Below are 26132 nucleotides of genomic sequence, written 5' to 3'. Positions count from 1 at the left end.
TGCTTCGCCTTCCCTGGTATCAAGTTGATCGTATAGGTTTGAATACGATTCTGCTTTAGCTCTTGCTACTGCTACTTTAGCTTCCTTTTTGGCGACCATATAGTTTTGAAGATCTATGTCCGATCTGGTTTCTTGCCAATTTTTGTATAATTTTCCCTTCTCTTTTATTTTTCCTTGTACTTCATTTGACCACCACCAAGCCTCTTTATCCTCAAACTCCTTTCCTGTCGTATTCCCAAGTATTTCCATAGCCATCTCTCTAATAATATTGGCCATTATTATCCAAATTGTGTTAGGGCTTCCTTTCATGTTCCAACATATTTTTTCTACTATTGTTTCCCTGAATATACCTTCTTTCTCATCTTTTAGCATCCACCACTTGATTTTTTGTGGTCCTCTCCGATATTTTTGTTTAGTTTCGCTTTTTACTTCGAAGACCAGAACAAGCAGCTTATGTTATTGGCTTACTGTCTCACTAACTATTACCTTAGTGTCCTTGCATTCACGTATGTCTACTTTCCTTATCAAGAAGTAGTCTATTTGGGATTGATGTTGTCCACTTTTGTAGGTAATAAGTTGAGTTTCTCCCTTTTTAAAGGATGTGTTAACAATCGCCATATCCAATGCTGTTGCTAATTCAAGCATGTCATCTCCAGCTTCTTTTCTAGTGCCAAAGCCTAATCCCCCATGTATTGTTCCATATCCTGTCTTGGCTTGGCCCACATGTGCATTGAAATCACCTCCTATTATAACTTTCTCCTCTGCTGGAATATCACTCAGTACGTCTCCGAATTGGTCATAGAAAGCTCTTCTTTCATTCTCACCCAGACCTGTTTGAGCATTTGTTTGAGCATTTTTCTGTATAGGCCAGGATCCCTACTGTAAGGACTGCACTATAAGCCAATGTATTGTTCCCGTGTCCCGCCACTAGAAGGCACGTACTTTATTCGGGATACAGGGACATAATATTGTATATATGCAACTATGTCCAATTGTCGTAGTTTATAATAAAAAAATTGCTTTTTGATTGTGAAGGGACCTTAGATTTATTTCAAAGAATTCTATAGGCTTCTCTTTTTTTGCCTGGTTGTTTGCTCTTTAAATACCTAAGCACTTTTCAAGGCTTTCTGCTTTTTTTTGTCACAAATTGACAGAACACAGAACAAAATGAATTTTGTATAAGAAATAACGTAACTTGTTCATAAATATACATTTTCCTCACTGTGTATTTTTTTATTTTCAATAATCTATTAAATTAAAAATACAGTCTTTAAAAATTAATAAACATAACTAGTCTGTTCTTTAACGGTAAAATATTGCAAAACCTCTAAATTGTAAAGAACTGCTTGGATTGACATGGAATTTGGCATACACATAGCTAACAAGTCAAAGAAAAAAAGTGATATTGTGCCGATATGTGCTTTTGCCCTGGGGTGGTTTTCACCCCCTCTTGGGAGTGAAAAAATTTTCGTCCAAAGAAAGTCAGGAAATGGATAAACTGGCTTCGAGTTATTTGGCAGTGAATATGTTCATTTTTTCAAAAAATAACCACGCTTTTAGACGGTTTTTCGCAAATAACTCAAATAGTAAGTATTTTGTCGAAAAAACATTCTTAGCAAAAATATAGCCTGTAAAAAATTTAAAAAATGGTGTATACATCACGTCTCTACACCTAGTAGAAGCAGAGTTATAGCTAATGAAAAATAGGTTCATATTCGTCAAATTCCAAATGAAATATTTTAACGTGAAATAACCAAAAATGAAGCACATTTCGGGGAAAACTCATTACAACTTATTTAAAGTGTTTAAAAAAGCTTCATTTTTGTTTTATAAAAAAAATTTCTAGCGTCATAATTAAACAAGTTACGCTCAAAATAAAGTTAGTGCCTTTTGGTTTTGGTAAAAAAATCGAGAAAATCACCCCCTAATTATTATCTTAAATGAACTTAATCGTTACGACTTCATAAGTTTCTTGACTCCTGTATATATTGTTTATATGATCTATAAGTTTCATCGGTTCAAAGTCCTTATTATTGAAAGGGCTGTAGTTAAAAGGGGTTAAACGAGTCACTGATCACGAATGTATGCAAATTTAGAAACACCAAATCTTAATCAATTTTTGTCCAACAGAAAAACAAAAAAATACATGATATTCAGAAAAGCAAATCTAACTTTTTTTGTTTTTCGAGATTTTTAGTATCTCTAACAATTTTTAAGTTATTTTGAAAAAAGCATATTTTTCAAAATTAAAATTTTTAAAAATTTTACTTTGAAACCAAATTTTTTCAAAAATAAGCACTTTGAATCGATGAAACTTGCAGATCATATAAACACAACATAATTAAAATAATTTGTGGAGCGGTAACGATTAATTTAATTTCAGTTGCTAATTAGGGGGTGGTCTTTCCGATTTTTTTTTTGCAAAAACAAAAGGGACCAACTTTATTTTGAGCGTAACGTGCTTAAATTTAATTCTAGAAACTTTTTGTAAAAACAGAAATAAAGCTTTTTTTAAACACTTAAAAAAGTTATAATTGGTTTTCCCCAAAAAGAGCTTAATTTTTTGGATATTTCACGTCGAAATATTCTATTTGAAATTTGGTGAATATGAATCTATTTTTCATTGGCTATAACTCTGGTTCTACGAGATCCAGAGACCTAAAGGCGGAGATACATATGCGCTCTGCTCGGTGTGCGAGCCGCTCGCGCGCCTCGTATTCGTCAGATTAGTACGTGTTTTCAAGTGACGCACAAACGGCACGCACACGGCGCACCACGATCTAAATTCTGTCGGTTTTTCAACAAACGCTTTGATGGTTCGCAATACGTATTTGGACGGGTTTGCGAGTGGTTTGTTGGTTTTGGCGCGCATGAGTTGAATATTTGTTAGTAATGGAATGGTCGGAATTGTCGGAAGGAAATTGATGTTTACCGTGGAAAATCATTATTGTGGGATCCTCAATAAACAACCAATTAATTTAAAGAAACAACTTAAATTCGATCTGAACGGAAATAGAAGCTGAAATAAAAAAATGTACATGCGGACCTTTTTAAAAAATGTTAGTTCATTGTTGTACTAAAAATAACATGTATTAAAAATAAGATTTACTATTTTATTTGGGCATAAGCCACAATTCGAATTTGAAATCAAGTTTACTTGACCTTTCGACTTTCACTTCGGAAATAGTTATCAATATCAAAAAAACATTCATAAGCAGATATATATTATGTGTCACCGGAAAGCGAAATAGGTAACGCACGACTTGGAGAACCTATAGTTTTCTAACTTCGTGTCTGGTGAAGCAACGCAGTTGAAACAAGCGGATATATTATAATTGTGTCACCGGAAAGCGAAAAAGGTAAGGCACAACTTGGAAGACCCAATAGTTTTCTAACTTCGCTTCTGGTGAAGCGACAGAGTTGGAACAAGCAGATATATTATAATTGGGTCACCGGAAAGCCAAAAAGGTAACGCACAACTTGGAAGACCCAATAGTTTTCTTACTTCGCTTCTGGTGAAGCAACGGAGTTGGAACAAGCAGATATATTATAATTGGGTCACCGGAAAACGAAAGAGGTAACGCACAACTTGGAAGACCCAATAGTTTTCTAACTTCGCTTCTGGTGAAGCAACGGAGTTGGAACAAGCAGATATATTGTAATTGGGTCACCGGAAAGCCAAAAAGGTAACGCACAACTTGGAAGACCCAATAGTTTTCTAACTTCGCTTCTGGTGAAGCAACTGAGTTGGAACAAGCAGATATATTATAATTATGTCACCGGAAAACGAAAAAGGTAACGCACAACTTGGAAGAGCCTATAGTTTCCTAACTTCGCTTCTGGTGAAGCAACGGAGTTGGAACAAGTAGATATGTTATAATTGTGTCGTCGGAAAGCGAAAAAGGTAACTCACATCTTGGAAGAGCCTATAGTTTCCTAACTTCGCTTCTGGTGAAGCAACTGAGTTGGAACAAGCAGATATATTATAATTGGGTCACCGGAAAGCCAAAAAGGTAACGCACAACTTGGAAGACCCAATAGTTTTCTAACTTCGCTTCTGGTGAAGCAACGGAGTTGGAACAAGCATATATATTATAATTGGGTCACCGGAAAACGAAAAAGGTAACGCACAACTTGGAAGAGCCTATAGTTTCCTAACTTCGCTTCTGGCGAAGCAACGGAGTTGGAACAAGTAGATATGTTATAATTGTGTCGTCGGAAAGCGAAAAGGGTAACGCACATCTTGGAAGAGCCTATAGTTTCCTAACTTCGCTTCTGGTGAAGCAACTGAGTTGGAACAAGCAGATATATTATAATTGGGTCACCGGAAAGCGAAAAAGTTAACACAGGGCTTGGAAGAACCTATAGTTCTCTAATTTCGTTTCCAGTGAAGCTACGCAGTTGAAACAAGCAGATACATTACAATTGTGTCACCGGAAAACGAAAAAGGTATCGCATGACTTGGAAGTATCTATAGTTCTCTAATTTTGTTTCTGGTTGTAGGAACAAGCAGATATATTATGGTAGGGGAGCAAAGTATGCTAAATGTGCAGTCACTCGAGCGCTTTGGGGACCTATTGGGTTGTGATTATTAGGTCCTAAAACCAAAAAAGTTAAGTAAAATTTTCCATTTTAGTGGGGACTTCCCATTTTTTAATTTAATTTTCCATTTCCAACAATCTTTTTTCCGATTATAGCGCCATCTATCCATAATTCAAAAAAATGTTTCGAATAAAAGTTGTTTATTTTTATACAAACAATCCAAATCTGCAATAAGAAACGGGGTCTACCATTTAAGATTTTAAAGTAACCCCCCACCTCACCTCCGTGGGGGGTCATGTTTGGAACCATTCGATAGATTTTTCAAAAACATTGATAAAGTGTATTTTGCAGTTTTTCGATATGATGTTTATTTTGCGAAAGATCGCGGGATTTGTATTTAAAATTTTAAATTTACCCCCCACCCCTCTCCGTGGGGGTCAAGTTTGGTATTTTTCGATAGATTTTTGAAAAATATTGAACACGTAGTTTTTAGTTTTTCAATCTGACGTTCATTTCGCGAAATATTCGCTTTTTTTGTGAAACTTTTTGACTCACCCATTTCCGTACGCCCCGCTCAAATCGTCATATTTTTGAAATATAGACTCTTTTGCATGTACTTAACTTACCTTATCTTAATCTGACAATTTCGAATATTTTAAGGATAGATTTTTTTTCGGGCCCCCCTGAACGAACTCCCCTGTGTTAAGAGCCAATATATGGTGGAGGTACATCTGCAGGGTACCACGTTTCTCCCCATATGATACTCTGACGCGCTCGAGTAACTGCAAAAATCCCCGCTTGGGCTCCCCTACCATTATATTTGTGTTGCCAGGAAGCGAAAAAGGTACTTCCCGAAATGTTCCCAAACTGTGGCTTATTCCACATAAAATAGTAAATTGCATAAGATGACACAAGAAAATAGTTTCAGAACAATACCAAAATAAGATGTAGTAGAAGTACAGGACAGAGACATGATTATCTACAATTACTAAACGTTCGTAAGTTTCCTCTGGATCGTCAAAATGAAAAATTTTAACGAACAATAACCGCGCCACGAACGCGCGGCGCACACACGGCGCGGAGTTCGCGGCGCGGATATGTATTTCCGCCTTAACGTGTACACCATTTTTTTTACTTTTTTATAGGCTATATTTTCGCTAAGAACGTTTTTTTTCGACAAAATACTTAATTTTTGAGTTATTTGCGAAAAACCGTCTAAAAATGTGGTTATTTTGTTGAAAAATGAACATATTCACTTGCAAATAACTCGAAAAGTGTTGACTTGGCGAAAAAGCTCTATAGAACAAAAGTTACTTAAAATTAGTCAGTTTACCCATTTCCGGACTTATTTTGGACATATATTTTTTCACCCCCAAAAAGGGGTGAAAGTCACCCCCAGGGCAAAAGTACACATCGGCACAATATCACTTTTTTTCTTTGACATGTAAGCTATATGTATGCCAAATTTCATGTCAATCCAAGCGGTTCTTTAAAATTTAGAGCAAAAACCGTGAAAGAATGGACTAAACTTTGTTGGATCGAAAGTTAAAAATACTTTTTATGACTGTCACTTTCCTATTTATTGTCATGAGTGATTAAACTGAGTGATTAAAATGTCAATGATTAGTAAGAATATTTGTTCAGGAGCTTATGTTTATGTTTACAGGTCGGGCCCATACAAAAAAAATTATTTCCTACCTCATCAGACTTCGTTTATTCAGTTATTCATGTCAGGCAACTTAAGTCGCAGTACAAATAATAAAATTGTATCATTCTCAAACAGATATCTCATCTCTAAGATTATCTCATCCTCAATAAATCTAGCGTTTATTTGGTGTTTTTAACTATACGCTTATTTTAAGGCTGGAACTTTAGACCTTTAATTAAAATATTAATTGTATGGTTTTTAAAAATAATTTTAAATTATTCGTCTACTGTAAATGGCACTAATAATTAAGTATATTATAGTTTATATATTTTATATAAGTTTCAGTATTATAAATATTTATTGTTAACATATCGAATAATAAAATATTTTGAGCATGAAAAATATTTTAATTTATATTTCCTACTTCTTCTTTCTACTTTAAAAACAGGCTATTTTTCCTACTTAAGTCTCCAAATAAACTGCTCGTCAAAAGCTAGGGAAATAGAAAATTCTGCTGAATTTTTATGGTAGATTTTTTCGTGAAGAGATTAACGAATTCCGCTAATTTTTTTTTATTATTTTAGACTTTTCTTTAGTATTTACACAGTTATGCAAAGGTTTACTCAAACTTTTTTTGTAGTTATACCGGGTGGAAGAAAAGAAATGTTTTTCTTATGTTAAGTTTGAGACGCCCTGTAGGGAGGATGAGGTAGAAATGGGAGTATATATCGAAATCGTATTGTAGTCTTATATTTTGTGAACCTTTTGTTTTTTAAATGTCCCTGATATCTTTAGAAATAAAAAAATAGACGGTTTTGTAATTTAACATGTGTTTTAACCGAAACAAAAGTTTGAGACACCTTGTAGGGAGAAAAAGGCACAAAGGTGAGTATACCTCGATATTTTGTTGTAGTCTCATATTTTTTAAATATTTTATTTTTTTAATTTCTCTGTTATCTTTAATAACAAAGAAACTAGACGATATTACTCCTTAGTATGTGTTTTAACTGACGACATGCGTCACATCACACATATGAAACATAGAAAAACATATTAAAGAGTAATACCATCTAGTTTCTTTTTTATTAAAGATATCAGAGAAATTAAGAAAATAAAATATTCAAAAAATATGAGACTACAACATAATATCGGGGTATACTCACCTTTGTGCCTTTTTCTCCCTACAAGGTGTCTCAAACTTTTGTTTCGGTTAAAACACATGTTAAATTACAAAACCGTCTATTTTTTTTTGTTTCTAAAGATATCAGGGATATTCAAACAGCAGCATGTTCACAAAACATAAGACTACAATATTATTCTGATGTATACTCACATTTGTACCTCGTTCTCCCTACAGGGTGTCTCAAACTTAACACCAGAAAAACATATTTTTTTCTTCCCTCCGGTATAAGTACAAAAAAAAGTTTGAGTAAACTTTTGCACAACTGTGTAAATACTAAAGAAAAGGTTAAAATAAAAAAAAATAGCGAAATCCGTCTATTCGCGAAAAAATCAACTATGAAAATCAGCATAATTTTTTATAGCTCTAACTTTTGACGAGCAGTTTATTTTCCATACCGCTGGTTTTTATTCACCACTTCCACATGATTTTGAACCAACACCTTTTACACTTTGTAACAAAGAATTTATGTGTAACATATAAACAATCGGAAGAGATATTGGGGTGGTTATTTGGATCATTTTACTAGTAGGTACACAAACAAACAAAAATGGAGAAAGAGAAAAAGAATTATCAAAAATGGTAGATACTAGAGCTAAATTAGAAATATTATATTGGATTAATAGAACGATGAAGACAAGTTAGAAAAAATTTGCCAAAAAGGGCCCCACTTTATCTTTTTTTTGAGATACAAAAAAGGCTTTTTTTATCGGCTTTAAGATTAGACCATGCGGCCAGAAACAAAGTAAGTAGTACATACATAAACATAATATATCTTATCTAAACTATCTAGTTAGTAATCTAAGTTAAGGTTATCCAAGTCTGACCGACCTTTTTGTTAAGAATAGGAATATATATATATATATATATATATATATATATATATATATATATATATATATATATATATATATATATATATATATATATATATAACGATGGCTTAGTGTGAAAACCTCGTATCTCATTAAATTACAGTTTTACAGGAGAGGCAAAAAACTGAGTTTCTGCATAATATAACCTAAAAACAAAAATTATGTTACATATTTTTAATTCGAGCACATTGAGACAAATATCTGATATTGGCACAAAGCTAAAAGTGTTAAATGTTGCTATTAAATTGGAAATACAAATATTAACTATGAAAAACACGTAAATATCCTTGCAGTATATAGAGCCTTTGCCCAAGTAACTATGGTAACCTCGTATATCTTGATATACGTGTTTTTTATCTCAAATGAGGTTGTGTTTATTATTATTTACGAGGTTTTCATTTTTCATAGCTTATTTCACACCTCCAAATACTAGGTCGATACAATACAAATCTTTTGATTTAAGTTTCATAAAATTAATGTTCCTATTTGCCGGACTACCTTTTGTTGTCCACAAAAAAGATTTCTGCAAGTCGAATCTCTCAAACAAACACTCCAAATTAAGTACCAAATTCTTGGTTATAAAAAAATATATGTGGTATTCACACTAAATCAAGAGAGCAATTGATATACGTGGTTTCTTTTTTCGGCTGTAGAAAATAGTCTAGTGTATTTGGAATTTTTCTAACAGTTGTAAATCGTGAGATACAAGGTTTTCAAACTAAAACCATCAAAATGTAATTTTCGAAAAAAAATGAGATACGAGGTTTTCACACTAAGTCATCGATAATAAACATTTTTTTTTCAAAGTGAATTTTTGTTAAAATAATCTTAATAAACATTTTGGGATAAGGACAAGGGTCACACTTTTCTCATCCAAGGGTTTTTTTAGCATTATTTATTAATTATTGATTACCTACATACCCACCCCAAAAAAGAGTCTTAAAACCAAAATACATACAGTGCTAGTCAAAAGTCCGTACCCCCCTCGTATCTTTTGAACGGTTATATCTATAATAGTGTACTTTGGAAGGAGGAAATAAACGGAGGTAAGCTTCTTAACTAGTCATGACAGGTGACGTAATTATGAAATATGACTTTTCAGCGCCACTGTGACAGATAATTTTAAATGGGACCTTATGGTACCGCTTATGGCAAGTGAGACCTCGTTTGAAAGCTATTGAAAATACCTATTCAGTCATACTAATTTAGTTTGCGTTTAAGCTAATTTTGATGAATAAATAAAATAAATATAAAATTGTAGTTTCGCATTTAATTAATAAAAATTTAAAATTCCGCCGATGATTACTTGTCAAAAAGGTTGACGTTGACGTAAAAACTACTAGAGAATTGAAAAACCTCAACTTTTTGACAAAAATACCATATGCGGACATTTGGAACTTAGGAAGTATTGACGGAATTTTTATGCTGGGGGTTTTGGAGGTCACTGAACACGAATTTCATGACGGCGATGGTCTCCGAGGTACCTGGTGCCCAGGGTGGAACACGTTGCCTGGGATGATCGAGTAATTCGCGGGACGATCCAATAATTCAATGGACGATCGAATAATTCGCGAAATGAAGATTGGAGCGAAAAACTGAAAAATACGTTTTTAATATTTTTCAAAAATTTATCGAATGACGCTAAACACGGCCCACCCACTCCACCCCCTGGAGCTGGGGTGGGAATAACTTTAAAATCTTAAATGGAAACCCCCATTTGTGATTGCAGATTTGCATTGCTTACGTACAAATAAGTAACTTTTATTCGAAACATTTTTTCGAATTGTGGATAGATGGCGCTATACACGAAAAAACGATTTAGCCGTTCCACCAAAAAATACAAAAATAAATAATAATTTTTATAATTGAGTTATGATTATTGCTTTTATAAAAAAAACACCTATTATTTTTTATACCATGATTGTATTACCAATTGTCCATTAATTTTAACGACGACTCGTTATCGTTTTAATACAATTGATTATTTTCCAATTACAGAGTATTTTATTGAGTTTATCTATTTATTTTGGCTTTGTAGGTATACTATAACGTTTATACTAGGCCGTACTATTGGTGAGTCCTGCAGTATCCGTATTACACTCAACGAAAAAGGTACGTAATATTAAAAATGTTATTTCAGACAACAAACGCAATAATTAAAATTTTTCCAATTCTTGGTTTTATTGGAACAACAAAGCGATGTTCATCAATTCATTATTTTCAGTAGTTGTTCCAATGTATTACGTTTATTGAATTGATGATTAACCATTTATTAATATATTTATGATACTTTCATTATAAAATGGGAAGCGAGGCCGATAGGGAAAAACAGGAGAGGCCGACCAAGGAAAACGTGGAATACAAGTGTGATGGAAATCACACTTCGCAGAGAATAACGAGTAAAGAAGACACCTCGACACCTTATGGTATAAGAGGATAATCGATTATGTTACATTTCGATGTTTTGGTTCTTAAATTTGCTTCTTTTTTTCCATCAAATTGAAAATCTCATAGTTCATCCACTGTTGCTTCTTTTGATTTTTCTCTTTGATGTTTGGAGTTGAGTTGTTTATAATCGTTTTGATTTGGTTCCAATGATCCTCGATGGCTTCTTGTTGTTCGCTATTCTCAAAATTGCTCTCTAAACTGTTTGCAATCCCCTGACTGTTGTTTCTAATAAAATCGGTATCCAGTTTGTTAGAGGATCGTTGTTGTTTTATCCGTTTAAGTTTTAATTTTATTTCGGCTAACAATATATTGTGATCAGATGGCGCCAGGATAGGTTTTTACATACTTTACGGCATTTCTGTAACGCTCACTGATGGTTATGTAGTCAATTTGGTTTCTTACGATATTATGGGGGGTATCTGCTGGAGACTTCCACGCATATAATCTCCGTTTAGGTAATTTGAAAAAGGTATTCATTATACATAGATTATGTTCTTTGCAAAAATCTACGAAATAGTTTACCCTTTCATTTCTATCGCCCAATCCATAACATCCAATAATGTTACTTTGTCTGCCTTTTCCTATCTTAGCATTAAGGTCACCCATCAGAATGTTGAGATCTCTAGTCTTGAGTTGGTCGGTAACAGTTTTTACATCGGCGTAGAACTTGTCAAGTTCTATCAGTTCACTTTCCGCTGTCGGAAAGTTCACTTTTATTAAATTTATGTTTCTGGGTTTCGCGTTCACTTGAATCATTATGACTCGTTCAGATACCTGGCATACCGCCCTAACACATTTGCTAACCTCCTTTGAGACTATGAATCCTACACCATGACGATGATAATTACTCTCTTCTCCTGCATAATATATTTTATGATCATCCACATGGCATTGGCCAGATCCGGGCCATCGCATTTCACTGATACCCAGAATTGATATTTGCAGCCTTTTCATCTCTTTTATAACATTGTGTGTTTTTCCTGGTTCATATAAACTCCGCACATTCCATGTGCTTTTTCTACAACTTCCCTGTATATCAAATTTGGCCAAGCGGGAGATTATTCGCACCCCTGCCCCATTTAAGAGGCGCCCGTACTCGGGGCCATCGTTTATTTCCTCAGCCATATTGATTAACCTGGGAAAAATAGTGTACTAGTAGGACTCCCTATTAGGGTGGAACGAAACGATAGGAAAAAAAAAATTTTTTTTTCAAAGAACTTTCTAATAGCACTCGAAAGTTGCCTTTTCATGTCTACAATAAAACTACAAAATATTTTTGTTTTAGGTTTACATCTTGAGGTGCCGCAAGAGCATTGAAAAGATAGGTTTTTAACAAAAAAATACAGAAATTTCCAAATATTATATATATTTAACCTGGTGCCATAGTTAACATTTCTTAGTCAAATATTGTTTGTAATAACAGTTAACATTGCTCTCGTTGCTATATGTACACATTGCTATAAGATTTCTTTAATTACAGTATTCCTCTTGTTACTCAAAACATTGTTTTTTGTCTCAAACTTGGGCATAATCTTTTGGGAACCAATACTTGCTCTAGCAAAGCCATTTCTTGCTTCTAGATCACAGACACTAAGAGATGACTCAGTAACGAGCTTTATGACTCCTTCCACTGCCTGTGTATGACAGGAAAAACACTGAAAATCCACACACTGCACCTGACAACTAGGGTCTCTTGCTTCACTTATATACTTTAAGTCCTCGTCAGTTATATGTTTTGTCATAGGAGGTTCAGTAATTCCTTCTTCCGTCCAGTTAATTATACCAATGTAGTCATTGGCATTAAAGTTAAGCTTCGAGACAACAAAGTTCCTTACACCATTTATGAGTTCCGACCTTGCCTTCAAAAGTCGCTGTAGACCTAGCTCTCCTATGTGTTTTCTCTTGTCACATAACATGGAGAGAAGCATATTTTCTGGGTGAGAGAATTAATCATTCCTTTGAATTACTATATCAGTTATTTGGAGATGTTCCTCACAAAGATAACGTGAAAATTTGATGAGTCCCCATAGATGTTTTCGTCCATTTACACAAGATGGTTTTAGTTTGATATGAGACAAGACTGGGACATACACCTTCATCACATACATAGTTAAAGTTTTCAAATTATCTGAAGGATTCTCTGTTGCAACATATAACCGAAGAATGTGATTGGCTAACGTAAACCATCGTGAATGAGCTAATTTCCCAGGGGTTTTTAAAGAAAGATTAGAAGTACATAAACCACTGGAGATTGCTTTGCACATTTCAAGTAAATATTTTCGATATGTTCTTAGATCATCCTTAATCTCTAGAATAGGGAGGTTGTTTTGTATAGTAGCGAAATTAACCACAGGAAGCTGGATACGGATTTCAAGTTCTTTGCTTAAAACCTCTTCAAATGCATTAGCGTTTTTAGTTTTTCCATCCAATCTACAAAATACATGACGCAAAGGCAATTCATTGGTATGGAACAAACAAATTAGCCACTGCAGCGGCTTATATAGGTTCTTTTCTATTAAAGCAATTACAACATTGTTAACACCGGTAATAGTGGCAGTTCCATCACATCCGACAGCTGTTATATTGGAAATGTTCTAAGGATTGTCACCTTGAAAATGCTCCACTATGCTATCTTTTATAGCTTCACCTGTTCCGGAAGCAGGAGTTATATGCCCTAGGAAGGTTGATCCAGGTTTCTCTACTATTGAAATGTGCTCTTCTAGTATAGTCTTTTTGTAAACTTTGTGCCCTCGTTTTTCTTGATTAATTGTTTTGTCTTTTCTTCCATCAAAGAATAACCCAGCGTTTTTCCGATTTGAGTGAAGCTAATTTCTGTAACTTTTGTACGATTTTTTAACCGTACTCGATGTATTTTCATCCTGTTAATTACCTTACTTTTATTATCTTCCATAATAATGCCAACATCTTGTACAGCACTGGTGATTGCTGCTGCTATTCTGTCTGAGACACCAGTCCTGTCACAGATAGAACCTACTGTTGGCAGTTCTACTCGCATTTGTTTAGTTATACTTAAAGAACTTGAGGGCTTTTTGGAATTATAAATAAATTCTTGCTCGTAACTTTGATCATGATCATCAGCATGTAACACATGTAATAGTCACAGCTGTGTTACCATCAGCTACTGATTATTGTCTGTAATTCAAATGCTGCTGTACTAGTTTTTGCTTCCTTTCCTCCCTCGTTGCCAGAACCTTTGAAACTATCTTGTCAACTCTACCAATACACATTTTCCTCACGCATTAGCTTTCATCTCCTACTATGAATGGTAAATTATATTAAGGAATGAAATAAATATTTACTACTAAATATTTCTTTAAATGTGAAATTCTAGTTCAAACTTTGTCAGTTTTAGTAAAAATAAATATTGGATTGTTGTAAGTTAAAATTAAAATTATCTTTTAAGAGTAGTTTTAGAGTGTGTATTTATCATTTAAAATAGGAATTAAGACATTACAATAGCTATTTTTGACCAAAATAAAATCATCAAAATTCGCAAAATTTAACTAAAAATTCTAATTTTCAACCCTTTTGCGGCACCTCTAAAAATATTTTGTTTTGAAAAATATTTTATTTGTGGCTTAACAATGGCTATAGCCCACTTTCTATCACTATTACACTTTGAAATTATAAAAACATTTTTTTCGTTCCACCCTACTCCCTATATCCTAAACTATTGACTTAGTAAAAAAACTCTATAGAACAAAAGTTGCTTAGAATTGGTCATTTTATTCAATTCCTTATTTCGAATGTACATTTTTTTCTCCCCCGAGAAGGGGTGGTACTCACCCTCAGTAAAAAGTATACATCGGCAGAATATCATTTCTTTTCTTTGACATGTTAGCTTATGCTAAATGTCATGTCCATCAAGCGGTTCTTTAAAATTAACAGCAAACACTTTGAGTAAATATACTTCTTTGCTTGGAGGTTAATGGGTTAAATCCTCGCTGTGTTGCTGATTGTTTGTTGCTTGATTTACCGCTTATATCACAATGAAGCATAAGTCTACAGTCCGCCCTATAGGCATATATCCTATCATAGGATATATCCTAAACTACTGACTTATTAAAAAAAAACTCTATAGAACAAAAGTTGCTTAGAATTAGTCATTTTATCCAACTCCGGACTTTTTTGAACGTACATTTTTGCTCACCCGAAATAGGCTGGTACTCACCCACAGGACAAAAGTATACATTGGCACAATATCACTTCTTTTCTTTGATATGTTAGCTATGTGTATGTCAAATGTCATGTCCATCCAAGCGGTTCTTTAAAATTAACAGCAAACACCGTGAGTAAATGGACACAATGGGATATTTCTTTGCTTATAGGTTAATGGGTTAAATCCCCGTCGTGTTGCTGTGTTTGTTGCTTGATTTACCGCTTACCGCTTATATCACAATGAAGCATAAGTCTAGGTACTATAATTGTGAACCTGGTATACAAAAATTTTTCGAAACGAATTATATGATATTTTTACGAGTTTCGCGCGTTGCATAAAATAAAGTTGCAGAAATATTTATTTATGAAACAGTTCGTGAAGTATGCTTTTTGCGAACGCACGCGATATTTAGAGCACGAGCGACAACGGAGCGAGTGCTATACATCGCGTAAGTTCGCAAAAAGTACTTCACGCACAGTTTCATACAATATTTTATCTACGATAAACAAATAAAAAAACTGCAACTCTTCGTCACTAGAATTCATTTCTATTCTACAATTTTTAGAACTTTGACATTTAAAAATCCCAACTACTTTCAAACCACAAAACTGTTAAACATTTTGTTGTAAGTCATTGCTCATATTGTCATCACCATGACAACGCGAATGTTAAGGATATTTGATTATATGAAAGTGTGCCAAAAAACCCATTTAAATTGTGCGAAAAAGTAAATCCCATTTAAAATACATTGTTACTTCACTCACACTTTAAACCCTTCACGCACTGCTATCTATAATGACAGTTGTCACAAACTAAAAACTTATACATAATATGACATAGAGTAGATAAAATATTTTAAACAATTGATAAAAAATAAGTGCCTCTTTGTATACGTAACTCTTTGTTTTGGGAATTTGAATAAAAACAATACATTTATATTTAACAAACTAAGCACTCACTAAATATTACCTCTACATTTCAAAAGAATTTTCAGACGGTCCCCCAAAAGTCGGTATAAAAGAATTTAAAATTTAATTCCGAAATGAAAGATACTAAATAAGATCCAAACAACAGCTAACTTCATACTGCTGTTGCTACATCAGATTTTGTCGTAAAGGTTAAATTTCGAAGAGGATTATTAAATTATTAAGTTAGACAAAGCGGGGAAAGTAGATACAGAAGTTTTGTTGCTTATGAATGACATTCTGTTGAAATTCTGTTCTGAAAAAGTAAAAGTGTGGGAGGCATAATTTTGAAAATTTGAAAATGGTAGGTATATATGTATATGCAATATTGTGAATAATAAAAAGGAAATAAGTTCATATAAATTATTTTTGCTCCAAGATCAATTTTGACAAAATGTTTAGTTCTAATAGTGCTGTTAGGGTACTCACGTTAGAAGAAAAAATGCGTAACCTTGTATGGCAAGCTACCCTTATTTTAGAAGTTATACTTCTTTAGGCGCGATTGGGAAAAATGTTGAGAGTTCATTTTGATAAAAGCGACGATATGAAGTACGCCATTCCGACAGTATGAAGTTACTTGCTAAATCTTTCAAGTAACGTATGTATCAATGCAAATAAAGTGTGAAAAACATATTAGTGTTTTTAATAAATACACATATTTATTATAAGTTTTGTGTGTTTGTATTTGTCTTCGTTTTTTTTTTTGAGTGAATTTGATGGCCTTGGCCGAGCCAATTAGCCAGACATTTTGTTATTTTAAAAACAAACAAATTTGATTTTTCAATCAGAGGAATTTTTTCTGTATTTCTAACTCTAAATACATAACAAACTAACATTATTATCTACAATTATTATCTAAATAATACTCTGGTTTGGTTGTTCATTTTTTTTTGTAAATTTTTATTTTTTTTGTATTTTTTTTATATTGTTAATTTGTTTTTTTTTATTATTTTTTTATTGTTATTTTTTATAAATTGTTTTTTTACTACGCTAAGACGTAAACCCGATTCAACCTCGCGGAGGTTTACATCTTTTTAGATTTTTTTCTTTTTTGTTTTTTTTTGTTTTTGCTTTTTTTATTTTTTCTGTTTTTTTTTTCTTTTTCTCTTTTTTTTGTTCTTTTCTTTTTTCAATTATAATATACAATAATTACTTAAATCTACAGGGTTTAAAACAAAATAACAACAAAGCAAACATGTTTGTTTTGTTTTAACAAACATGCCTGCTTTGTTTTAACAAAATTTCTTAACTACAGGGTAAATTTTACTGCTACAATCTATATTTACAGTTTTTGATATGTTCGTAAATTGTTTTTAATATATTAATATCTTCAGAAAATATCAAATTGTTCAGGTAGACGGGAAGTGGAATTTTTAATATATTAAGATTATCATAAAATTTGTTTATATTTACTGATTGATGTGAACATTCGAGGAGAATATGTAGTAGATCACCTTCTTTTCCACACTCACAGTTAGGTGACTCTGTGAGACCCAAACTGTACATATGAAGGGGGGTAAGAGCATGATTACATCTCAATCTATTTATAACTCTTATGAAATGGCGATTTGATACAGAATGAAACCATCTTTTAATGGGAATTTCAGGTCGCATTTGTTTGTAATTACTACCAGTTCTCGTGTTTCGATAATACCTTTGCCAATTTTCTTTTTGGTGTCGTCTACTAATAATATCAATATCCGAAATGGGTAGTAAGTTCATGGGAAGTTCTTCGCCTATTTCTAGGGCGGATTTGGCTAGCCTGTCTACTATTTCGTTACCCCTAATGCCTGCGTGTCCCTTTATCCATGATATAATGATGTTTTTTCCTAAATTTGCAATTTTATTATAAAGAGTCATAATTTCTAGTTCTATATGATTGAGTCGTTGGTACTTATGTACGTTAGTTAGTCTATCAACGACACTCTTACTGTCTGTAAATATTATGCAGCTATAGGGTTCGTTACTAAATATGTGTCTTAAAGCAAAAAGTATCGCTATCATTTCAGCGGTGTATATCGATGATTCACAAGGCAATTTGAATAATTTTTTAATCCACTTTGAATATTGATTATTGCACATCCTACTTTGTTTTGTACTTTGGATCCATCTGTATAGTAAAACTGATAATGGGGCCATTTATGAAGTATAAATGATTGAAAAACGGCTGGATTTAAATTAATATCCATAAAAAAAGTATTAATTTGTTTTGAGAAAATTTCTTCTAATACATGGGAATACATAGGTGAAACTTGATTTTCATAAGTATAGAAAGTACTTCGGTATTGAGATATTTTCAAGTAACTATCTACAAGAAGGGGACATTTTTTCTTTGTCCAATATTATGAGTTAGATCTAAAATTGATAACTTATGTATATCCTGCAGATAGTTTGTATTTTTTCCTATGGTTCTAGTAATAAATTTATCACTTAAAAACTGTCGTCGAAATTCCAGGGGTGGTTCTATCGCCTCAACTTCCATTATATTAACGGGTGTAGACTTCAAATATCCAAGAGTTGTCTTCGTTTGGAATAGGATAATTAGTATTAAAATATGATGAAAAGAAAATTAAAAATTAAAAATTTTATTAAAGAAAATCCGACGTTTTTTAGAATTTCTACGATTCTTCAAGAAAAAAGTAATTGCGGGGAAGCTACATTTCATAAAAAACGTATTAACATTATTTTTAATGATTGGTATTATTTTAAATATTAAAATTAGTTTAATATTTAAATAAAAATACAAGTAAACTGTTTAAAATATGTTTATTCCGTTGAAATAATAATAATATAAGTATAACTTCTTAGATGCGTACAAAGTACAAACACTCTTTTTTATATTTCTGGCCTTTAGGGGGTCAATAGTAGTATAAATTTTAAATGGCGAAGTCCGTTGCAGCGCTAGACGCCATCTTAAAAAAGAATCTTCATCACGCTGTTATCTTCTCCTGAAGCTCTATTCTTTTCGTGTTCTTCAGTATTTTCGTTTTCCTGGTTGACTATCGATTCACTTGGTTGACTGTTGTATAATAATTAGGGTTACCATACATACGTCCGGATTTCGTCCGGACAGTCCGGATTTGAAAGACATGTCCGGATTGGCGTCCGGATGTGAGAAAAGTCCGGATTTTTTTCTTTACTAACTAAAAAATTGGAAAACACTTGGCCCAACGGTAGGAAATTTCATTCTGTGCAGCACCTAGTTAAGTTGGTCGCACTGCTTGTCAACAGTTACTTTAGAACTTGTCTCCAAGTTCTAAAAAAACTGAAACTTAAACGTACTTTACTATCTAAAGAAGAAACCCCAAACACTCATTGTAATAAAAATACTACTTTGCAGTAGTATTTGTATAGGGAATGAAAATGATAAGATGAAGGGAGAGAGATAAACTGATAATAAGAGTATGAATAGACAGATGCAAACTGAATGGAGTTATGCTAGCTCGATATGCAAGTGAAAGACAACTTGACACTCAAGGATGGATACGGCCAATTTTCATGCCTGTTAAACGGAACTACTTTATGGGAAAAAAGTTATTTGGGCCCAAATTATCTCCTTTTACATAGAGTCATACAGGTGTGGGAACGCTATTAAATTATGTATAGATAATATTAAGAGAGGAAAAATAAATACAATATAAATATAGTCACGGTATGTGTAAGTGTATGAGTTAAATGTTCTGAATATTAATAAAAAATGTGTAAAATGGTATCGGCGAATAACTGTTGCACTGTAAATATATATGTTCCCAAAACAAACCCACTGGACCAGATATGGCTCCCAAAAGTGTTCCTCACAGCGTACACCGAAAACCCTTATCAGTAAAGTTAGCACAAAGGTGATGCTAACTGCCAACTAAGTTGACCTCCTGGAGGTGCAGAAACTTCCTTATAAAAAACTGGAGACTGGAGACCTTAGACTGGTCTCTTGTGACTTCAGAGGGTTGGAGGTGGTTCCTCTCGGTGTTGTGAGAGTCTTATTTATTCTTCATGGAAAGGCGAAGAATCCTCATAGAAACATCTGCAATTAGTCTCCTTGGTTCACCAACTATCGATACTTATAATACAATTAAAATATATTAACAATATTGAACACTGAAACTTTTTTACACGTAAATCATACGAGGAACTTCGCCCTTTCTTATCCACACTCCAACCTTAAGTGCAAATTTCCAATCTTTTTCCTCTAGCCAAAAGCCAGACCTCAAGTTATTTCTTAGTATCACCGCTAGAGGACTACCAACTTTACTTCGTTAAAGTTCCCAATATTGAAATATTTGGAAAAGATATATAATATATTAATTAGACATTGTTTTTAAGTGTAATTCAATAAAAACGTTATTAAAATTAAATAAAATGACTATAAAGATAATTGAGGCGCTCAGAGCAACAGTGGCCTAACTCACATCACACAAGTTTACCAAAACGCTTTTATTACATTAAAGTTATGCATTACTTAAGTATTTTCAGATGCAGAGTGGCTCAGGCAACCATTGGTTGAGCTACTCTGCATCTGAAAAGATTTAAATAAGGGATAACTTTAATGTAATTAAAGCGTTCTTGGTAAAATTGTAGGATGTGGGTTAGGCCACTGTTGCTCTAAGCGCCTCAATTATAAGTTAACGGAACGTTACATCATGACAAATGGAAAGAAATATTTGAAGCATTTTCTAAAAGCAACGTTTCCTTTACGAATATTTTTAAAATAGTAGAATTCATCTTTTGTCTGCCTTGTACTTCGGCTCCTGCTGAACGTATCTTTTCGATGATGAATTTTATATGGACGGCCGAAAGAGGAAGATTATCTCTGCCTGTTGTAAAGGAGCTTCTCAATATTAAAGCAAATTCCGTAATGTCATGTTCCGAATTCCATGACAAAACAAAAAATGACAAGCAATATTTGAGAAAAATTGTGTCTTCTGAAGAGTACGAAAGAAGAACAGATGAAGAACAACCTGTCTCTGGGCCCAGTACAGACTAAGCAAAACGTGAATGTTATCCTTTTCTTTTTCATGAATGTTTTTAAGTTGTTTGTTTTTAATTAAATAAAAGTGTATTAAACATAACGTCATTATACAGGGTGTAACGAACATACAGGTCATAAATTAAATCACATATTCTGAGACCAAAAATAGTTCGAATGAACCTAATTTACCTTAGTACAAATATGCACATAAAAAGAGTTACAGCCCTTTGAAGTTACAAAATAAAAATCGATTTTTTCGGATATATCGAAAACTATTAGAGATTGTTTATTGAAAATGGACATGTGGCATTCTTATGGCAGGAACATCTTAAAAAAGAATTATAGTGAAATTTGTGCACCCCATAAAAATTTTATGGGGGTTTTGTTCCCCTAAACCCCCCAAACTTTTGTGTACGTTCCAAATAAATTATTATTGTGGTACCATTAGTTAAATTCAATATTTCTATAACTTTTTTGCCTCTTAGTATTTTTTCGATAAGGCAGTTTTTATCGAGTTGCGGCTTCTTTTTTAATATGTTTACATAAAAATTTTATGGGAATTTTGTTCCTTTAACACTTAACTACAGAGATCCGGTATTTTTTACCGGTGGGCATTCCCAAAATGCCGATTTCATGGTAACCTCACCACTTACAAATTCATGTGTCTCTGTACCTCTCAAGCAGTTTGTATAACAGTGCTAGTCAAAGCGTGTAATGTGCATTTTCAATATTTTCTTTTGTAGCACACATCAAAAATCTTAACCGGTAAAAATTACCGGATGTCTGTTTTAAGTAAGTATTTTTAAATGGGTACTATATTTGTAAATGTGAAATGTTTATATTTTTTTGTGTGTTTTTAGGGAAAAAGTAAATAAATTGACTGTGGAAGTCATCCTTGACCTTCAATGAAGGTTAAATTTAAAGATAAAAATTTTGAGGCAACTTTGCAAAAATAATATTGCCATTTAATTCTGTGACAATTTTACCCCTTGCAGATTTTTTCTCATGGATGTAAAAATTTGTGTAAATGCTATTCTATGTTTCCTTTATGATTCTATGTTACGTTTATTTGTTAAAAAAAGTCTAAATTTTTATTCATAGCATTTATGGCTGTTTGTTTCAATAGACCAAAAATGTTACCAAAATTATCGTTTAATAGATTATCCTTCAAAAATCTTGTATTATATTATTAAAATCACTCGTTTCACCATTTTTCCCATATCTAGAGGCTCCATAAAAACACATAATGCAAAATTTTTTTGTTTTTTACTATTAACTTTATATTTTGACTCTATATTATAATGACCGGTAAAAAATACCGGGGATCTGTAATTACGTGGTAATAATGGGATGTCTGTAGTTAAGGGTTAAACCCCCCAAATGTTTGTGTATGTTCCAATTAAACTTTTACTGCGGTACCATTAGTTAAACACTGTGTTTTTAAAACTTTTTTGCCTCTTTGTATTTTTTCGAGAAGGCACTTTTTATCGAGATATTACTTCTTTTTTAATATGGTTCAAAATATACCTAAAAATGTAAATCATAAATAAATTTTCATATTACTACCAAGTCTCCATAATCGTACTTAGCCATATACAAATATGTGGTGGATTTGACAAATATTCAAAATATCTCGATAAAAACTGACTTTTGGAAAAAGTATTAAGAGGCAAAAAAGTTTTTAAAATATTGTGTTTAGCTAATGGTACTACAATAATGATTAAATTGGAACGTACATAAAAGTTTGGGGGGGGGTTTAAAGGAACAAAACCCCCATAAAATTTTTATGGGGTGTCCAAATTTCACTATAATTTTTTCTTAATATACTACTACCATAAGAATGCTACATGTCTATTTCCAATAAAAGATCTCTAATAGTTTTCGATATATTAGAAAAAATCGATTATTATTTTGTAACTTCAAAGGGCTGTAACTTTTTTTATGTGCACATTTGTGCTAAGGTAAGTTAGGTTCAATCGAACTATTTTGGGTCCCAGAATATGTGATTAAATTTATGACCTGTATTTTTGTTACACCCTGTATATTTATATTTATTATTTTAACTACCTTTTTTATATTAAAAATATTTTTTTATATCGTTCTGTAATATTATTTTCTAATAGGTCTAAAGTATGTTAAAACATAGGTGTATGTACATATATGTATTTTAAACTGGCAGAGATTTTCGATGTTAGTTAAATATTGTAGCGAAACATAGGTGTATGTACATATATGTATTTTAAACTGGCAGAGATTTTCGATGTTAGTTAAATATTGTAGCGAAACAGCTGTACTTTTAATTATGCCATATGCATTTCGCATATATATACAATGTAGAGGTAGCAACACAGAAAAATTCCCATTTTACATTTTCTACAACTCCTTGGACTACCCCTGTCCGGATTTGGCATTAATAAATTATGGTAACAATAATAATAATACTACCCTTAGTAATGCATCTCTGTTGGTGATGATATTTCCAACATCATCCTTTAATTTCGTTATTCCTGTTTTGCTGTTTGTTAATTTTTCTTTAGAATTCTGAGGCTTCTGTTATCTTTAACAGTCTGTTGGATTTGTTCACTTTTATGCTTTGAGTTGTCCGTCCTAATAGATTTTTATATAGGGTGGAAGGCACTTATGGAATAAAACTATTTCTGTCCTTATTTTAATTTAATATTTCTGTCCCTATTTTAAACAATTTTAAAAAACGCCGAGACCCGTCGATTTGTGTATATAAATGTGCTTTTTAAAGGTTAATTTAAATATACAGGGCGATTATAACAAGCCTAGCATAGTAGGGTGGTGCGAAAAAAGTCAAGTTGATAATCCAGTATCGCTATAGTGCGGAAAAGTTGTGATTAGTAATTACAAGAAAAACAAAAAAAATTAATCAAATCGGACTTTATCTTCCGATCCCGCAACGGGCCTAAAGATGATGAAAAAATGAATTTTTACCTTTTTTTCGGAAATTTTTATTTATTCTTCATGTACATTTTATTTATCGCTATAGTAAAATTTATTTACAGTTTGCTTGGTTGAGTAATAAAAACAATAGTTCTACGCATTTAACGAATATCTTCCAATTCCACAAGGTCAATCAAAATCTATAAAAATTTGAAATTGTTGATGATTTTGATAAATTAAAAAACATTTAGTTATCTCATTTTTCTGTTACATTGTGAACCTCTTCGCCTGTTTAGATATTGTATAATAATATTTAAACGACCCAGAACTCACAACGACAAGGTGGTTGTTCTGTTTTACTTTTCATTTCTTTGTGTCCAGCTTCTAAACGTCATCTTTGAATTTTGATTTGGTGGTAAAATCTGGCAGCATGGACCTTATGAATGGCATCTGCCTTGATGAATCCGTCTCTTAATTGGGTCCCACATACATTAGACGATACTTCCGTGACCAATTCTACGTACCGCTAGACAGCTTGCGTATGACAGGGATGGTTTTGTACATTCCAGTCTGGCATGTTGCCTGATATAATGTAGGAACTTATATCTTCATTTGAAACGCTTCGAAGAACTGGTGGAGGAGATAGTTTTGCAACATTCCAATCTAATATTTCGGTGTAGTCCTGTGCTCTTGGCTAGTTTTTTAGTGTATCCGGCTTTTAACACTTTCCTTAGCCCTAGTTCTTTAATGTGTTTCCTTTCTCCCTACTACTTGAAATTTTGAAGCACTGGACTAAACTGAAATAATAGACTGGAATAAAATGTTGCAAAACTATTGCAGACTGTTGCAAAACTATCTTTTTCACCACTTCTTCGAAGTGTCAAACGAAGATATAAGTTCTAGCATTACATCCGGCGACATACGAGACTGGAATGTACAAAACTATCCCTGACACACGTAAGCTGATGAGCGGTGCCTAAAGTTGGTCACGGTAGCATCGTCTAATGCAGGGGACGCCAACTCGTCGATCGTGACCCCTAGGTCAGTCGAATATTACGAAAATTCCTAGTCGGTAGATCGCAGAGAATTTGAAAAGCAGACAGTAGATCTCGAGTCCGATTAAGTTGGTCACCCCTGGTCTAATGTATGTGGGCCCCAATCAAGATATGGATTCATAAGGTCATCACTTAAATCAAGGTCAATGCTGCCAGATTCTACCACCAAATCACAATACAAAGTTGACGTTTAAAAGCTGAATACAAACATGAAAAAAAAATTTACTATGTTAATAATGTAAAAATCACACTCATTGGTTGGTTGGAGAGAAGGGTGTGTGTGGAGCTAGAAGTGCAACCACCTCCTCGTTGTGAGTTTCGGGTTGTTTAAGTATTGTCATACAATATATAAACAAGTGAAAAACTTCACAATGTAGGAGAAAAATGAGATAACTAAATGTTTATTAATTTATCACAATCATCGAAAATTTCAAATTTTATAGATTTTGATTGACCTTGAGGGATAGGAAGATATTCGTTAGCTGAGTAAAACTACTGTTTTTATTACTCAACCATGCAAACTGTAAATAAATTTTACTATAGCGATAAATAAAACGTACATGGAGGATAAATAAAAATTTCCGAAAAAAAGGTAAAATTTCATTTTTTTCGAAATCTCTAGGCATGTTGCGGGATCGGAAGATAAAGTTCGATTTTAATAATTTTTGTTTTATTTTTCTTGTAATTACCAATCGCAACTTTTCCGCACTATAGCGATACGGGATTATCAACTTGACTTTTTTCGCACCACCCTACTAGCATAGTCCATAAGCTTTATATTTAATGAAACACCCTATATATTTTTATCTTTTTAAAAGGTGCGTAACAACCTGATTTGAATGAACTCTATTATGTATGGTGTATTATGAATAATACAGGGTGAAAATTTATTTGAGTCCTTATTTTAGAAAATTATAAAAACCGCTAGGATACTTCACGATTCACGATTAGTTCGTTGAAATCAGGTTGTTAAGCAAGTTCTAAAAATATAAAAATATACAGGATGTTACATTAAAAATAAAGCTTATGATCTCTGCTACGATCGGCCTTTGGATCGAAAAAATCCGAAAGGTTGTGGGTTCGAATCTCAGCAGGGTCAGAAATTTTTCATTTATTATAAATTAATAAATGAATATAGTTTCTGTCCTTGTGGGATCGGTACTCACCGGAGGGACCGCAGACGTTCGGATACAATTAGCGTCTCTTTGCAAAGACAATGACGTCGACTTTGCAAAGTAACAAGACACTTACTCAACACACACTACACATGACATTAATACTCATGTTGTGACTGGCTGAATGACATAAAGTCCATGCCATTAAAAAAAAACTCTGCTACGCTTTCATCAATCACCTTATACATTTA

General features: G+C 32.9%; 1 protein-coding gene across 1 annotated transcript in view; it reads left to right on the top strand.

The window, feature by feature from the left end:
- Nucleotides 1–10234: 10234 nt before the first annotated feature.
- LOC114340578 (thyrostimulin beta-5 subunit-like) overlaps nucleotides 10235–26132 on the top strand; it is a 130824-nt gene continuing 114926 nt past the window's right edge. Inside the window, exon 1 of the mRNA XM_050649104.1 lies at nucleotides 10235–10357. The gene's annotated coding sequence lies outside the window, so the exon portion shown is untranslated. The remainder of the gene's footprint in view (nucleotides 10358–26132) is intronic.

The sequence above is a fragment of the Diabrotica virgifera genome, chromosome 4 (genome assembly GCF_917563875.1).
Source record: "Diabrotica virgifera virgifera chromosome 4, PGI_DIABVI_V3a".
NCBI classification, from domain to species: Eukaryota; Metazoa; Arthropoda; class Insecta; order Coleoptera; family Chrysomelidae; genus Diabrotica; species Diabrotica virgifera.
Note: the sequence above shows the minus strand (reverse complement) of the source record. Positions and strands in the feature narration are given on the sequence as shown.